Consider the following 14,368-nt stretch of genomic DNA (forward strand, 5'->3'; position numbering starts at 1 on the left):
ACAGGTGTTTCATTTGGAGGTGGCTTTGACTCATGCAATGCCCATTTAACAGTACATACAATTTTTAAAGGCACAAAGAAGCTCTGAGAGGGTAGACTCTGAGGAACATGAATCTTCATTAATTTCAATACACCACCCGATATAATAAGCTAGTTGGTGATGAATATGGATGTATTTAGGCAAACAAATACTGTGATTATTGCAAAGGGTGCAAACTTTGGGAGAAAAGTTTACGGAAATCAAGGCTCAATTCATTGGTAAACAATATGTATGAGTACAAAACACGTTTATTTGCCCTATTTGTGGTCTATTTAAATGGATGAGCTGTAGTGTAGGTGCACAAATTGGAGCAGAGCTTAACATAGGGGAATCTATGGAAGTATTCATGTTATCCCCTTTCACTGGTAGCTTTATATGTGTATTGTCATGACAATGATAATGGCCACTATAGGTAACACACTTTATTCATTCTATAGGTTAGTTTACATTTCTTACAATTAGCTGTGTTCACATGTTGTAGATAAATTGTGTTTTTTGCCACCTCACATCCCCAGGACATGGCTCACCAAATGTTGGCATTTGTGGAAGCTTTTAAGTAGCATTAGTACTAGTGGCATCATGCTAGGAAAAAGCCATATGGGTGGCATTTAACCCCCTAAGGACACAGGCTATTTTGGCCCAAAGGATGCAATAATTTTTGGGGAATTTTCATCTTTACATTTCCAAGCCATAACGTTTTTAGTTTTCCATCGACATGGCCGCATGAGGGCTTGGTTTTTGTGTGGCAAACTGTAGTTTTTATTGGTATCATTCTTGTGTACATATAATGTATTGTAAAACGTTTATTTTTTTTTGAGGGCAGGGAGAGAAAACACATCAATTCTGCCATTGTTTTTTTTTTTTAACAGCGTAAGGGCTCCTGTCCACGGGCGATCTTGCATTGCGTTACTCGCTGCGATAATTCGGTCGCGAGTAACGCAGTGCACGCTTTCCATGGCATTGCTATGGAAAGCACAGCCCCCTGTCCACGAACAGAGAATCATAGAGATTCTCGGCTCGCTGGACTCAAAACGCAGCATGCTGCAATTTGACGGGATTCTCCGGGGTGAGCCTATCTGTCAGATAGGGTCACCGCAGAGAACTGTTAGTTCTCTCCTCTGCTCACCAGCAGCAGAATATCACTAGCGGAATTCCACCTTGCCCGTGGACAGGGGGCCTTAAACATACAGCATAAATGACATGATACAATTTTTCTGTGGCTTATTATCACAATCGTAGCCAAATTATTATTGTATTGTTTTATTATTTTATTATTTGCACCATTTTAGAGATTTTTTTGATGACTTTTATTGCATTTTTGGGAGGCAAAATTAACAAATAAGCATTTTGATTCTGTTTTTTAGCATTTTTTTTTACATTTTTGTCGGGCAGGATGAATGATGTGATAGTGTGTTCCATTTATTATACAGCTTGTTACGGATACCATGATATCGAATATGTGAGATTTTTTTAATTTAAATTTTTATTGTTATCTACAAACAAGGGGGGGGGGGCTATTTTATGGGGGTTTTTTTACACTATTTTAATTTTTTTCACATTTTTTATGTTCCTGTAGGAAACCATAACAGCTGTGATCTCTATGATAATGCATTGCAGTACTTCTGTACTGCAATGCCTTATCACTTACAATAGTGATCATAGGCCATGGCAGGCCCGGACACCAGTGTCTGCCGCCCAGCTGCCATGGCATACTCCCTCTGGGAACCCTTTACTTATCGCAATGTACATTATTCTCAGCCTATAGAAGTTTAACAGTGGGGATTGCTGTTCTCAACTATCCCCAATGTTGCAGTGGGAAGCTGGCTATCAGCCACAGTCGGCTCCCGCTGCAGGATGGCTTGGGCTCTCTTCTGAGGCCGCGCCATGCACAGGACATACATTTACATCCTGTTGCATTAAGTACCCCCCACAGCCAGGACGTAAACCTATGTCCTGTGACGTTAAGGGGTTAATAGCAGGCTTAAAACTCATAGAGGTCTAATGACAACTTCTACAGACCTCTATGCATCCATGTTCCGCTGTTGATAGTAGCAGGCAAAGCTGAATGCTGCTGTCACCTTGTTTCACCGATCAGCGGGGTCTCAGCAGCGGGACTCCAACCGATCAAGACTTTTGACAAGTCACTCTGACATGTCAAAAGTTTGTAAAAAGTGCAGTTAGTTTTTAAACAAAAGTGTCTAAAGATGCACCAGATTTAGCATACAGCATGAGACACGGTGATAATTTTGGTGCATTTCAAGTTCAACAAGGAAGTAAAAATCCACAACAAATTCCGAATGTTGTAGATTTGGATGCTGATTACCTGCGGATTTGCAAAAATATGTGGATGTAGGCTCATTTGAAAAAAAACTACACTCCCCTTCTTCATCTTCCAGGTTTACTGGCTACCCTGCTGGCTTTTGCATATCATGGCCTCCAATGGTGACGTGTCATATAGACAAGTGACCGCTGCAGTCAGTCACAGGCTGCAGGGATCAGGTGGTTCAAGATGTCATCGCTGGAGACCTAGAGATGCAAAGATGGGTGGGGCAGTCAAGAAGCTTCTCTACAGAGCGGGGAGTAGGTGAGTATACTTTAACCCTTTCCAATCTAATTTGTATCCTGGTTTTCCTAGGGCGCTTACTCTTTTTCTGCCACTATACAACAGCGTTATGCTGGCTAAAGCCAGTACTGCATGAGGTGACACGTTGGATAGGCTCCAACAGCCTAGAGGCTGGCAATATACAGTAAGAGAACCCCGACGGATGTCTTCCAACATCGGAGCTGGTACAGCCTTAAATCATAATGTCTTTAGAGATCAGTGGATTGGAATGGGTTAATATTTTCCTTAACTTTTCATAGCGGTGAATTTGCAAGATAATCTGCACAAAAGTGGTACAGATTTGCCGCTGTTAAATTCCCTGTGAATTTACTGCAGAAAATCCAGGCTGATTTTCTATAGTAAATGAGCCCAATGTAAAAGACCCTACTATGTAATATCAACCCCACCTGTCAAACCTTAGAGACATTTTACCTAAGGAGCAGAAGAGACCACTACTCTGTCTCATCAACAGTATTGTTACACAATCAATTAGTCAATGATATGCTCATTTTGTTATTTTTCTGACTACCGGATTTATATTCTAGAGCTAAAAAAGTAATAATATGACCATTCAGAAAAGAAGTTGAGTTTGTTACAGCCATTGCATTACTCTGACAGACGCGCTTCACCTGCACGATGCATGAATGACAAGTCCTAACATCTGTCTTTTTAGCATCTCCAAAATATATTTTGTAACTTTCTGCTTAAAGCTTCATTACCACTCAATCTATTTTAGATTTGTCCCTCTGGCAAGGATGGCTTTTGCTGGGTCGATACTTCAGATGCACTTTATGTTATTATATTTCAGATTTTTTTACTACCTCTTGTTTCTTTCGTGAAAATTGACTTTAATATCAATACAGAAAGCTCATCATTTACTTTCTTGCTGTTGAAGTATCTGACATTTGATCCCAGAATCCATTTTTATAGAAATAAAACCCAATGGCGCATAGATGCCTATTTTCTTTTTACCAGGTAGTACAAAACCACAAGCTCTAAGCCACTGAGCAAAATCCCATTCCTACCCCCTCCCCCCCCAATGTGCCTTGCAGAAAATGAAGGAATATAGTAAATACCTAAAGGGGTTGTCCCGCGGCAGCAAGTGGGTCTATACACTTCTGTATGGCCATATTAATGCACTTTGTAATGTACATTGTGCATTAATTATGAGCCATACAGAAGTTATCAAAAGTTTTATACTTACCTGGCGTCCTCGTCTCCATGGTGCCGACTAATTTTCGGCCTCCGATGGCCAAATTAGCCGCGCTTGCGCAGTCCGGGTCTTCTGCTGTCTTCAATGGGGTCGCTCGTGCAGAATGCCGGCTCCGTGTAGCTCCGCCCCGTCACGTGCCGATTCCAGCCAATCAGGAGGCTGGAATCGGCAATGGACCGCACAGAAGAGCTGCGGTCCACGGAGGGAACAGACCCCGGCGGCCATCTTCAGCAGGTGAGTATGAAGACGCCGGACCGCCGGGATTCAGGTAAGCACTCTCCGGTTTGTTTTTTTAACCCCTGCATCGGGGTTGTCTCGCGCCGAACGGGGGGGGGGGGGGGGGGGGAGGGGGGGGTTTAAAAAAAAACAAAAACCCGTTTCGGCGCGGGACAACCCCTTTAATTTAACTATTCAAAAAAATCCATGAATTATTATATTAACATTCCTAATTTTTCAGCTACATAACAATTAAAATTCCTTATATTTTGATATCCTGTCTTACTACTCAAGTCAGTGTTACCCAACTCCAGTCCTCGGGGACCCCCAACAGGTCATGTTTTCAGGATTTCCTCAGTGTTGCACAGGTGATGTAATTATTGTCGGTGCCTCAGACATTGCCACAGGTGTTCTTACCATAGGATATCCTGAAAACATGACCTGTTGGGGTGCCTTGAGGACTGAAGTTGGGAAACACTGACTCAAGGGATGTTCAATACATTGATTGTCCTTTGTGAACTACTCTTGATAAAAAGAGCAATGTTTTAAACTCATCTAGAGTAAGTTTATGAGAAGTCGAAACTAAGATAAAATATGCAGTTTAGGCTGGCTGCACACGACCGGGTTGGATTTCGTATGCGGGAGCTTACAGCGGAATATGACCCTGTATCCAGCCGGCGTCTGCGTGTACCTGTCATTTCGTCCTCTCTTCTGTACTGCAGATAGTCCACATGGCTTGCTGTCGGACATGCGCGGTACAGATTTTTTAAAAAAACTCATGCTTTTCCTGCATCATCACCTAGCGATGACGTGGACTCCGGGACCTTTCCGCAAAGTCAATTGCGGAAGGGCCGTGGGTTGATCGGCTTCCATTGACTTCCGCACAAAAGTAGAGCATGCAGCAATGTTATTTCCGCGAGCGGAAAATCGCAGTCAGATGAGCAGACATGCAGATGCTCTATTGGTTTGAATTGGTGTGGAATGCCACAGATCGTCCGCGTGGGAGATGATCGCAATTTAAATCAGGTCATGTGCAGCTGGCCTTAGGCTTCGTTAACAACTATGTTTAGTTATCATGTTTTGCTATTCCATAACTGGAACAGGGAAATAGAATACCAGCCAGGGACGGATCAGTCACATGACGAAATGAATAGTACCTGATGGACTCCATTGACTCTATTGGGGTTTGTTGGGCTTCTGTCATACTGCATGGCATTTTCCTACACAAAATAGCACATCATGTTGTGCTATTTTATTTGAGATTTAGTGCTGGATTAGCATTGACGTTTCAGAACAGAGCCACCGATGCTGATGCAAAAACAGCCATAATAGATTATATTCAATCAGAAACAACATTTACAGTATAACACAGGATAATGTGTCTTGCCACACTCTAAAACTTGTTCAAGAATGGTTTGAAGAAGATCACAAAGAGTTGGTGTTGACTTGGCCTCTAAGTTCCTCACATCTCAATCTGATAAAGCATCTGTGGGATGGAAAACAAATCTGCACTACAGCTATAAGGTCTTCAAGGATCTACTACAAAGATCTTTGTGTTAGATACCGCAGGACACCCTCAGAGGTCTTGTGGAGTCCATCCCTCGACTGCTTGCAGCTGTTCTAGTGACACAAGGGGATCTACACAATATTAGACTGGTTGTTTTAATTTTATGGCTGATGTGTGCAAATAGACACATTCTGATATTTTAGGCCCAACCAAGGTTTTTGCTAAGGGAGTATGAATGTGGTATCTCTAGACCTTGGTTGCATGTATCAGTGGTACCCAACCAAACCAATTAAAAAGGCCTCATCTGAGGGTCATAGTTTCAAATGACCCCAAAAATTTACAGTGAAACCTCTTCAAAAGGCCATCCCCTTATCCAGACCAGATTTCCTGCGGCAGATTTTCAGTTCTCTAATATATTACACATACTGACCATCTTCTTTTAGATGACCACCATCCTTGAAAACCATATTTCTATGCAATTGTGGATAATTCAAATACTGCAATTCTTAATATACTATATTTACTAGGTGCAGTATCATTCAATTTCAAGCCTTTTGGTGCCTATTGGAACAGTGGAGTATACTACCGTAATCATTATTAGAGATGAGCGAGCACACTCGTCTGAGCTTGATGCTCGCTCGAGTATTAGGCTACTCGAGATGCTCACTACTCAAGTCGAGCAACACGCAGTACTTGAGTCCATTTAATTTCCCCTCCCCGCATGTTTAGCGCCATTTTTTAGCCACTAAACTTGCAGGGAAGGCATTTCCATTTCCTGCTGAGACGTGCCAGGGGTGAAGTAGCCGCAGTTATCAGCACTATCCACTGGGTTAATAGTTCTCTGCCCCTGTGCAGAGCATCTCACAATACACTTTCCTTGTGTGCCGTGAAGTAGCCGCAGTTATCAGCACTATCCACTATTGGGTTAATAGTTCTCCGCCCCTGTGCAGAGCATCTCACAATACACTTTCCTTGTGTGTGGTAAAGTAGCAGCAGTTATCTGCACTATCCACTGGGTTAACAGTTCTCTGCCCCTGTGCAGAGCATCTCACAATACACTTTCCTTGTGTGCGGTGAAGTAGCCGCAGTTATCTGCACTATCCACTGGGTTAATAGTTCTCTGCCCCTGTGCAGAGCATCTCAGAATACACTTTCCTTGTGTGCGGTGAAGTAGCTGCGGTTATCTGCACTATCCACTGGGTTAATAGTTCTCTGCCCCTGTGCAGAGCATCTCACAATACCCTTTCCTTGTGTGCGGTGAAGTAGCCGCAGTTATCAGCACTATCCACTGGGTTACTTTTTTCTGCCACTCCATACAGCCTCTCTTATCTACAAGTCTCTGTGAATGGTAAATTACTCATAGCTATCAGTGCAAGACAGCGGTTTAATTTTTTTCTGTTACAGCATAGAGCCTCCGGTATCTACAACTCTGTGTGTGGTGAATTAGCCCCAGTTCTCAGCGCTATACAGAGGGGTTAATTTATTAGGCCCTGCTCTATCCTTTATCCGACATGATGAGGAGTAGGGGTAAGGGTCGAGACTCGAGAACATGGACGCAGGCCTCCAAGTGAGGGTGTGGGCAAAGGCCGAGGTCCTGGGTGGGGTGAATCATCGCCGGCTGCAGAGGGATTAGGAGAACGCTGCGTATCTCCGCTCCCCAGCTTCATATCACAATTTGCTTATCCGCGTGGCAGACCTTTATTACAAGCATGGCAGTGCAAGCAGGTCCTGTCGTGGATCGCGGATAACGCGTCAAGCAATGTATCCAACCCCCAGTCTGCCACGCAGTCACTACTACCGGGCTAGGGACTGCACCTCTGAATCCTCTGGCTGCTCCTCCTTCCTCCTAGCCTCGTCACTCCAGGAAAATGACAGATTCTGAGCAGGCAGACTCCCAGGAACTGTTCTCACTGCCCTGAGTGGGAAAAATGGTTCCTCACCCACCTGAGGAGTTTGTCGTGACCGATGCCCAACATTTGGAAATTTCCCACACATTTGGGGACTTACGGCTACTGTCTCAAGAGCTTTTTGTAGATGAGGATGATGAGACACATTTGTTTATCAGTGAGGTAGTAGTAAGGGCATTAATCCGAGGGAGGAGCGCACAGAGGATTCAGAGGAAGAGCTGCTGGACGATGAGGTGACTGACCCCACCTGGTTTGCTAAGCCTACTGAAGATAGGGCTTCAGAGGGGGAGGCAAGTGCAGCAGCAGGACAGGTTGGAAGAGGCAGTGAGGTGGCCAGAGGGAGAGGCAGGGCCAGAGCCAATAATCCCCCAACTGTTTCCCACAGCACCCCCTCGCGGCAAGCCACTGTGCAGAGGGCTAGGTGTTCAAAGGTGTGGATGTTTTTTAGTAAGAGCGTGGCCGACCGATGAACAGTGGTGTGCAACCTGTGCCGCATCAAGATCAGCCGGGGAACCACCACTACCAGTCTGACCACCACCAGCATGCGCAGGCATATGATGGCCAAGCACCCCACAAGGTGGAACGAAGGCCATTCACTGCCTCTAGGTCACATCACTGCCTCTTTCCCTGTGCCACAACCTGGCACACAGATCCAATCCCCCTCCCAGGACGCAGGCACGAGCGCCTCCCAGCCTGCACCCACACCCTCACCTCCAGGGTCCTCCACGGCCTCTTGCAATGTCTCCCAGTGCAGCATTCAGCTGTCGCTAACACAAGCGTTGGAGTGAAAGCGGAAATACGCCGCCACCCACCCGCATGCACAAGTTTTAAACGTGCACATTGCCAAATTAATCAGCCTGGAGATGCTGCCATACAGGCTTGTAGAAACAGAGGCTTTCAAAAACATGATGGGGGCAGCGGTCCCCAGTCGCCACTATTTTTCCCGGTGCGCCGTCCCCGCCCTACACCAGCATGTCTCTCGCAACATAAATCGTGCCCTCACCAACACGGTTACTGGGAAGGTCCACTTAACGACGGACACATGGACAAGTACTGGCGGGCAGGGCCCCTATATCTCCCTGATGGCACATTGGGTGAACTTGGTGGAAGCTGGGACCGAGTCAGAGCCTGGGACCGCTCATGTGCTACCCACACCAAGGATAGCAGGTCCTACCTCAGTGATGGTTTCTGTGGCATGTTATGCCACCTCCTCCCCCCTCCCCCCCACTCCTCCACCTCTCAATTAAGAAGTGTGAGCACGGGGGCGTGGCTAGCCAGCAACAGGAGCGCACGCACGGGCCGGGGCTCCTGATTGCAGAGACATACCGGCGTGTTTCTGTCGCTCCTGGAGGCCTCCACGGGGCCGAAACAGCTACCGCGGGCACTGCCGGACCGGGACGAAGTGAAAGAGACCCCCCGCGGGTCTCTAGCGAATACCGCGATTTTGCGGCCTACGGAACCGGGCGCATCCCCGGCCTGGAGTTACAGACGCGGCCGACCGGAAGTGAGGGCCGGCCGCGGAAAGCCGCGGTAAACGCCTGCCGAGGAGCACCGGAGGCGGGGGAGACAGTTGCTGGGAACTGCAGAGAGCCCGGGAGTGGGCAGAAGAAGCAGGAAAGAGAGCGGCAGACCCACAGGACGGCAGACTGGGTGAGTGACGCCGCAGCTGCGGCCATCGGACCCTGCGGCTCCCCCTAAGCTCACCTACCCCTGTGGGACTGTGATAAAACCCTTGGGGCACTGGAAACCCCCTGCAGCGCAACAGACACCCCAGGCCAGCAGACACACTGAGGGGCCCCCTCCACCCCTCCCCCCAGCCGGACCTCACCTAGGCAGAGGGAGACAAGGGGTGCAGAGGAAGAGAATCGGGGGCAGTGCGGGGGAGGAAGTAGAGAGGGGACGCTGCGGAGAATAACGCGGGGTCCCCCCCCCCCCTTTTTATTTTTTTCCTAAGGGAGCACTCTACTCCGAACCGAGGGGTGCAGTCGCAACTGCCTGCCCCCCCCTCACATTCCCGTGTGTCTCGCCCCCTGACAACGTGGCACCCCAGGACTGTAAATCACTGCCGTATGCGCACCCAGAGGCTAGGATCTGAGCTTCCGCCTGAAAGAACCGTGTTAAAGGTGCGCGTAAACTACTACACTATGACTGCACCCCAACAGCCATGCAGTAAAGCTTAAACTGCGCATGAATCCCCCCCTGTGACATCTTATAAGTTCGAGCCTACGGACATTCCCTACTACTATCCTCCAACAAGATGGCGCCCACCAAGCAAGCCAAAATAACCAGCAAGCTGCAGCAATATTCTCGGCCCAGCACCTCAACGGACCCCCGACCCAATGCGCCCTCCAGCCCGCAGAGCGCGTCCCCTGAGGCCACAGCACCAGTTTCGCCCTCCGCATCTGGCCCAACTATCGCCGATGTATTGAAGGCGATTACAGAGTCGCGCTCTGCCCTCACAGAAAAAATTGATGCACTACAGTCGGACTTTGGTCTGCTGCGAGCGGACGTCCAAACGCTGAGAGAGCGTACAACAGAAGTCGAGACGCGAGTCTCCAACCTGGAGGACACTGTTACTCCACTCTCAGACCAGGTGCGCACCCTCAACTCCAACCTCACGGCGCAGGGGAAAAAACTGGATGATATGGAGAACCGCCTGCGCAGATGCAATCTCAGATTCATAGGATTGCCGGAGGGCGCTGAGGGCAGAGATCCTTGTGACTATCTGGAATCGCTCCTCAAACAGGAGTATGGCCCCAAATCTCTGTCACCCCTATTCTGCGTCGAGAGAGCACACCGCATCCCATCAAGAGCTCCGCCGCCCGGAGGCCCTCCACGCACCTTCATTGCAAAATTACTTAATTATAGGGACAGAGACAAAATTCTGGCGCTCAACCGTGAGAGAGACCCGATAAGGGTTGACGGACAAACAATCCGTATCTTTCCGGACTTTTCCTTGGAGGTGCAGCAAAGGCGACAAAAATTTGTAGAGGCTAAGAAGATGCTGCGCTCAAAACAACTGATCTACGCCATGCTATATCCTGCCAGACTAAAGGTGATCAAGGATAACCGCTCCCATTTCTTTGAAAACCCGGAGGATGTCCTAAACTGGCTCGAACAAAATTAACCCGCACCGTGAGACTTTCACAGATGCATATATGATGCGGCTGGCCGGTCATCATTTTCCTAGGATCATTGCAGCATAATAGTGGAGAGTACCTTTCCCCCCCCCCCCCCTTCTCTTTTTTTTTTTTTTTTTTTTCTCTTTTCCCTCTCTTCTTCTCTCTCTTTTCTTTTACCCCCTCCCCCTCCACTTTAGGTAAGAAGGCCGGCGGCCGAAGATAATGAAGATGAAAAACGGCGTGGGCTGCGATAAAACTGCTTTTCTCCTACGTGGACTATGGGGGCCGGACTGGACTGGGGGCCTACGCAGCGCCCGAGGCCCGCACCGGGCACCTATGGCCTACACGGACGCAGCCCACGCCCACATAACCTTGTCTCTGTTTCTTCACAGGGGGACTTTATTTTCATGCCTATAACTGCTGTTATTGTTCTGCATTTTTCTGTTATAGTCTGTTGGTGATTTTCTCCTGGGGCAAGGCCTTACGCCCCCTACAAAGTCGTGAGTTATGGGATCGAAACCTGTCCAAAGTTCGGGGGGATGGGTAGGGTGGGAGGGGAGGGTTTTGTTTGGGGTTGGTAAATGGGAACTGATTTTGGTTCGTTTTGTAATTTCTATTTGTGGTCGTTGGCGCGACTCTTTTTCGGATGCTTTAACCTGCGGGAATAGTCGCCAGTCCCCTGAAAATGGCTAGCATGTACCTGAAGCTGGTCTCCTGGAATGTCAGGGGCCTAAATTCTAAAATTAAAAGAGCACTGGTTTTTGACTTCCTTAAAACTCGCTCCCCCCACATGATACTACTCCAAGAAACACACCTTAGGGGCTCGAAGACGCTGTCGCTTAAGCGGGCAACAATAGGCTCAGCATATCACGCGACTTACTCCAACTACGCTCGCGGAGTCAGTATACTGGTGGCCAAATCGGCCCAGTTTGCCCTCCGCCAAATACACATAGATCCTGGGGGGCGTTACCTGATCCTACAGGGAACCTTCCATGGCCGTCTCCTCACGATAGTAAATGTTTACCTGCCACCACCTGCTAACATTGAAATACTTCACGAGGTGATGGAACGAGTGGTCCTCCTGGAGGCGGCCCCGATAGTAATCATGGGAGACTTTAACCTGATCTTGGACCCGCTGCGGGACCGCCTCACTCCAGCCGCCACTGCGCGGACTCGGCTTCCTGGGTGGGCCGACTCCTACTCACTGCAGGAAATATGGCGTGTGAGACACCCACATGACAGAGCTTACTCGTGTCATACCCCGACCTACAATGCCTTCTCGCGCATAGATCTCTGTTTTGGCTCCCCGGACTGCCTCCGCATGGTTCGCGATATATCCTATCTGCCCAGGGGCATTTCAGATCACTCCCCACTCCAACTGGTGCTTGACCTGGGAGTCGAGGGAAGCCGCCCTGCGTGGAGGCTGAGCCCGCTGTGGTTGGAACAGAGAGAAGTACACGAGTACGCAGAACAAGAGGCTGAAATGTACTGGGAGGTCAACGAGGGGACGGCCTCGGAGCTGGTGGTCTGGGACGCATTTAAAGCCTTTACCAGGGGATCCTTTACCTCGGCTATTGCCGAGCATAGAAGATCCCTAGGGGCCCGCCGCTTGGATCTGGAACGGCGCCTTGATTTAGCAGAGACTAGGCACATAGCAGACCCCTCCCCGGAAACCACTACAACCCTGGGTGCCCTGCGACGGGAATATAGACTACTGCTCATTGAATACACTAAGAAGAAACTTCTGTATTCCCGCCACCGGATCTTTGATCAGGGAGACAAGAACGGCCACTTACTGGCCTACCTGGCTAGAGAGGACCAGACACTGCCACCGATTACGGCGGTGTGTGATGGCACGGGCACTCTAATAAGCGATCCCAAATTAATTAACCAAACGTTCGCCCAATTCTATGGTGATTTATATACCTCCAGGCTGGGCTGTACTGAAACACAGCTCCTGGCGTACCTAGAGGACATTCCCTTCCCCACACTGAGTGGAGACAGCGCGGCCCACCTGGATAGCGACCTGAGTATAGAAGAAATAACGGAAGCCATTAAGGCACTTCCCAATAGGAAATCACCAGGTGTGGACGGGCTCCCTGGGGAATGGTACAAAAAGAATGTGGAAACCCTGGCCCCGCGACTCCTCACATTATATAATTCTATTATGCGAGAGGGGACATTACCGGACACAATGCGTAAAGCCCTTATAATAATGATCCCCAAAACCGGGAAGGACCCCACGGACTGCGGCTCTTACCGCCCCATTTCTCTTCTTAACAGCGACGTAAAAATAATTGCAAAAATTCTGGCGACGCGTATAAACTCGGTGTTGAAAGAGATCATACACGCGGACCAGTCCGGCTTTATGCCTGGCAAGAGCACGGACATGAACCTAAGAAGACTCTTTGATCACTTATCATACAAACACACTAACTGTGGGAAGCGCACCCTGGTATTCATAGACCAGGCAAAGGCCTTCGACTCAGTAGAGTGGAAGTACTTATGGGCGGTGATGCGGCGGTTCGGATTCGGGCCAACCTTCATTAAATGGATCGAGATCTTATACGACTCCCCAGTGGCCAACATTAAAACTAATATACATGTTTCTGCCCAGTTTTCCTTGAGTAGAGGCACAAGACAGGGCTGCCCTCTGTCCCCCGCTTTGTTTGCCCTCGCCATAGAGCCCCTGGCAATCCAAATTCGAACGTCACCAACAGTGAAGGGATTTAAGCTGAACAACTACGAGGAGCGCATAGCGCTCTATGCAGATAACACCCTCCTCTTCCTTCAAGACCCGGGGGCGTCTCTAGACGCGGCTCTGGCTATATTTAGCGCATTCGGCACACATTCTGGCATCAGGGTCAACTGGGACAAAACCCATTTGTTGGCGGTGGACCCTGGGGCCGCCGTGCTCCCTCTACCCGTCCCGCTGAGTTGGACGACCCAGACCACCTACTTGGGAGTGAAGGTCTCAGCGGAACTATCCGCCTTCTACAACTCCAACTTGGTCCCCCTCCTGGCCTGGGCCGAGGAGGTGGCGATACGCTGGGCTTCTCTCCCGCTTACCCTGGTGGGCAGAATAAACCTGCTAAAAATGAAACTGCTACCAAAATTCCTGTACATATTGCATAATTCCCCTATGCTAGTCCCAAAAAAATTCTTTACCAGGCTTCGTGGGATAGTGCTGCGTATACTGTGGAGAGACACTACACCTAGGATTAAGTTGGAGACCTTGTGTCTCCCGTCGAGCGGAGGGGGACTGGCCCTACCGCACTTTTACTACTATTACCTGGCTAGCCAACTGGTATACGCGGGATGGTGGATATGCTCGTCAAACTACAACCCAGCGGTGGGCCTGGAACGTAGAATGGTGGACCCTACGCAGAACCTTCGGGGACTGCTACTGAGCGGCCCCTCATCCTCGGTCGGCCCGCTGCCCACGCCCATGCTGGTGACGCTGGAGATCTGGCGGCGGGTCACGAGACTGTCAGCTGAAGAGGAGACAGCGCGATCCCCACACACTCCCCTCTGGAATAACCCCAAATTGCCACACTTCCAGCGCCTCCCGGAGTCTGCCTCCTGGAGACGCCGGGGCGTCAATGTCCTCTCCGACATAGTCAGTGAAGGCAAGCTATGTACCTTTATGCAGTTACGGGTTGCCCACGGTCTGCCCGAAAATTCTTACTTTAGATATTACCAATTACGAGATGCGGCCAGGGCTCAGTTTGGGGGTTCGTCTGTCCCACTATCCATGACGCG

Source organism: Eleutherodactylus coqui, chromosome 9 (genome assembly GCF_035609145.1).
Source record: "Eleutherodactylus coqui strain aEleCoq1 chromosome 9, aEleCoq1.hap1, whole genome shotgun sequence".
Taxonomy (NCBI): Eukaryota; Metazoa; Chordata; class Amphibia; order Anura; family Eleutherodactylidae; genus Eleutherodactylus; species Eleutherodactylus coqui.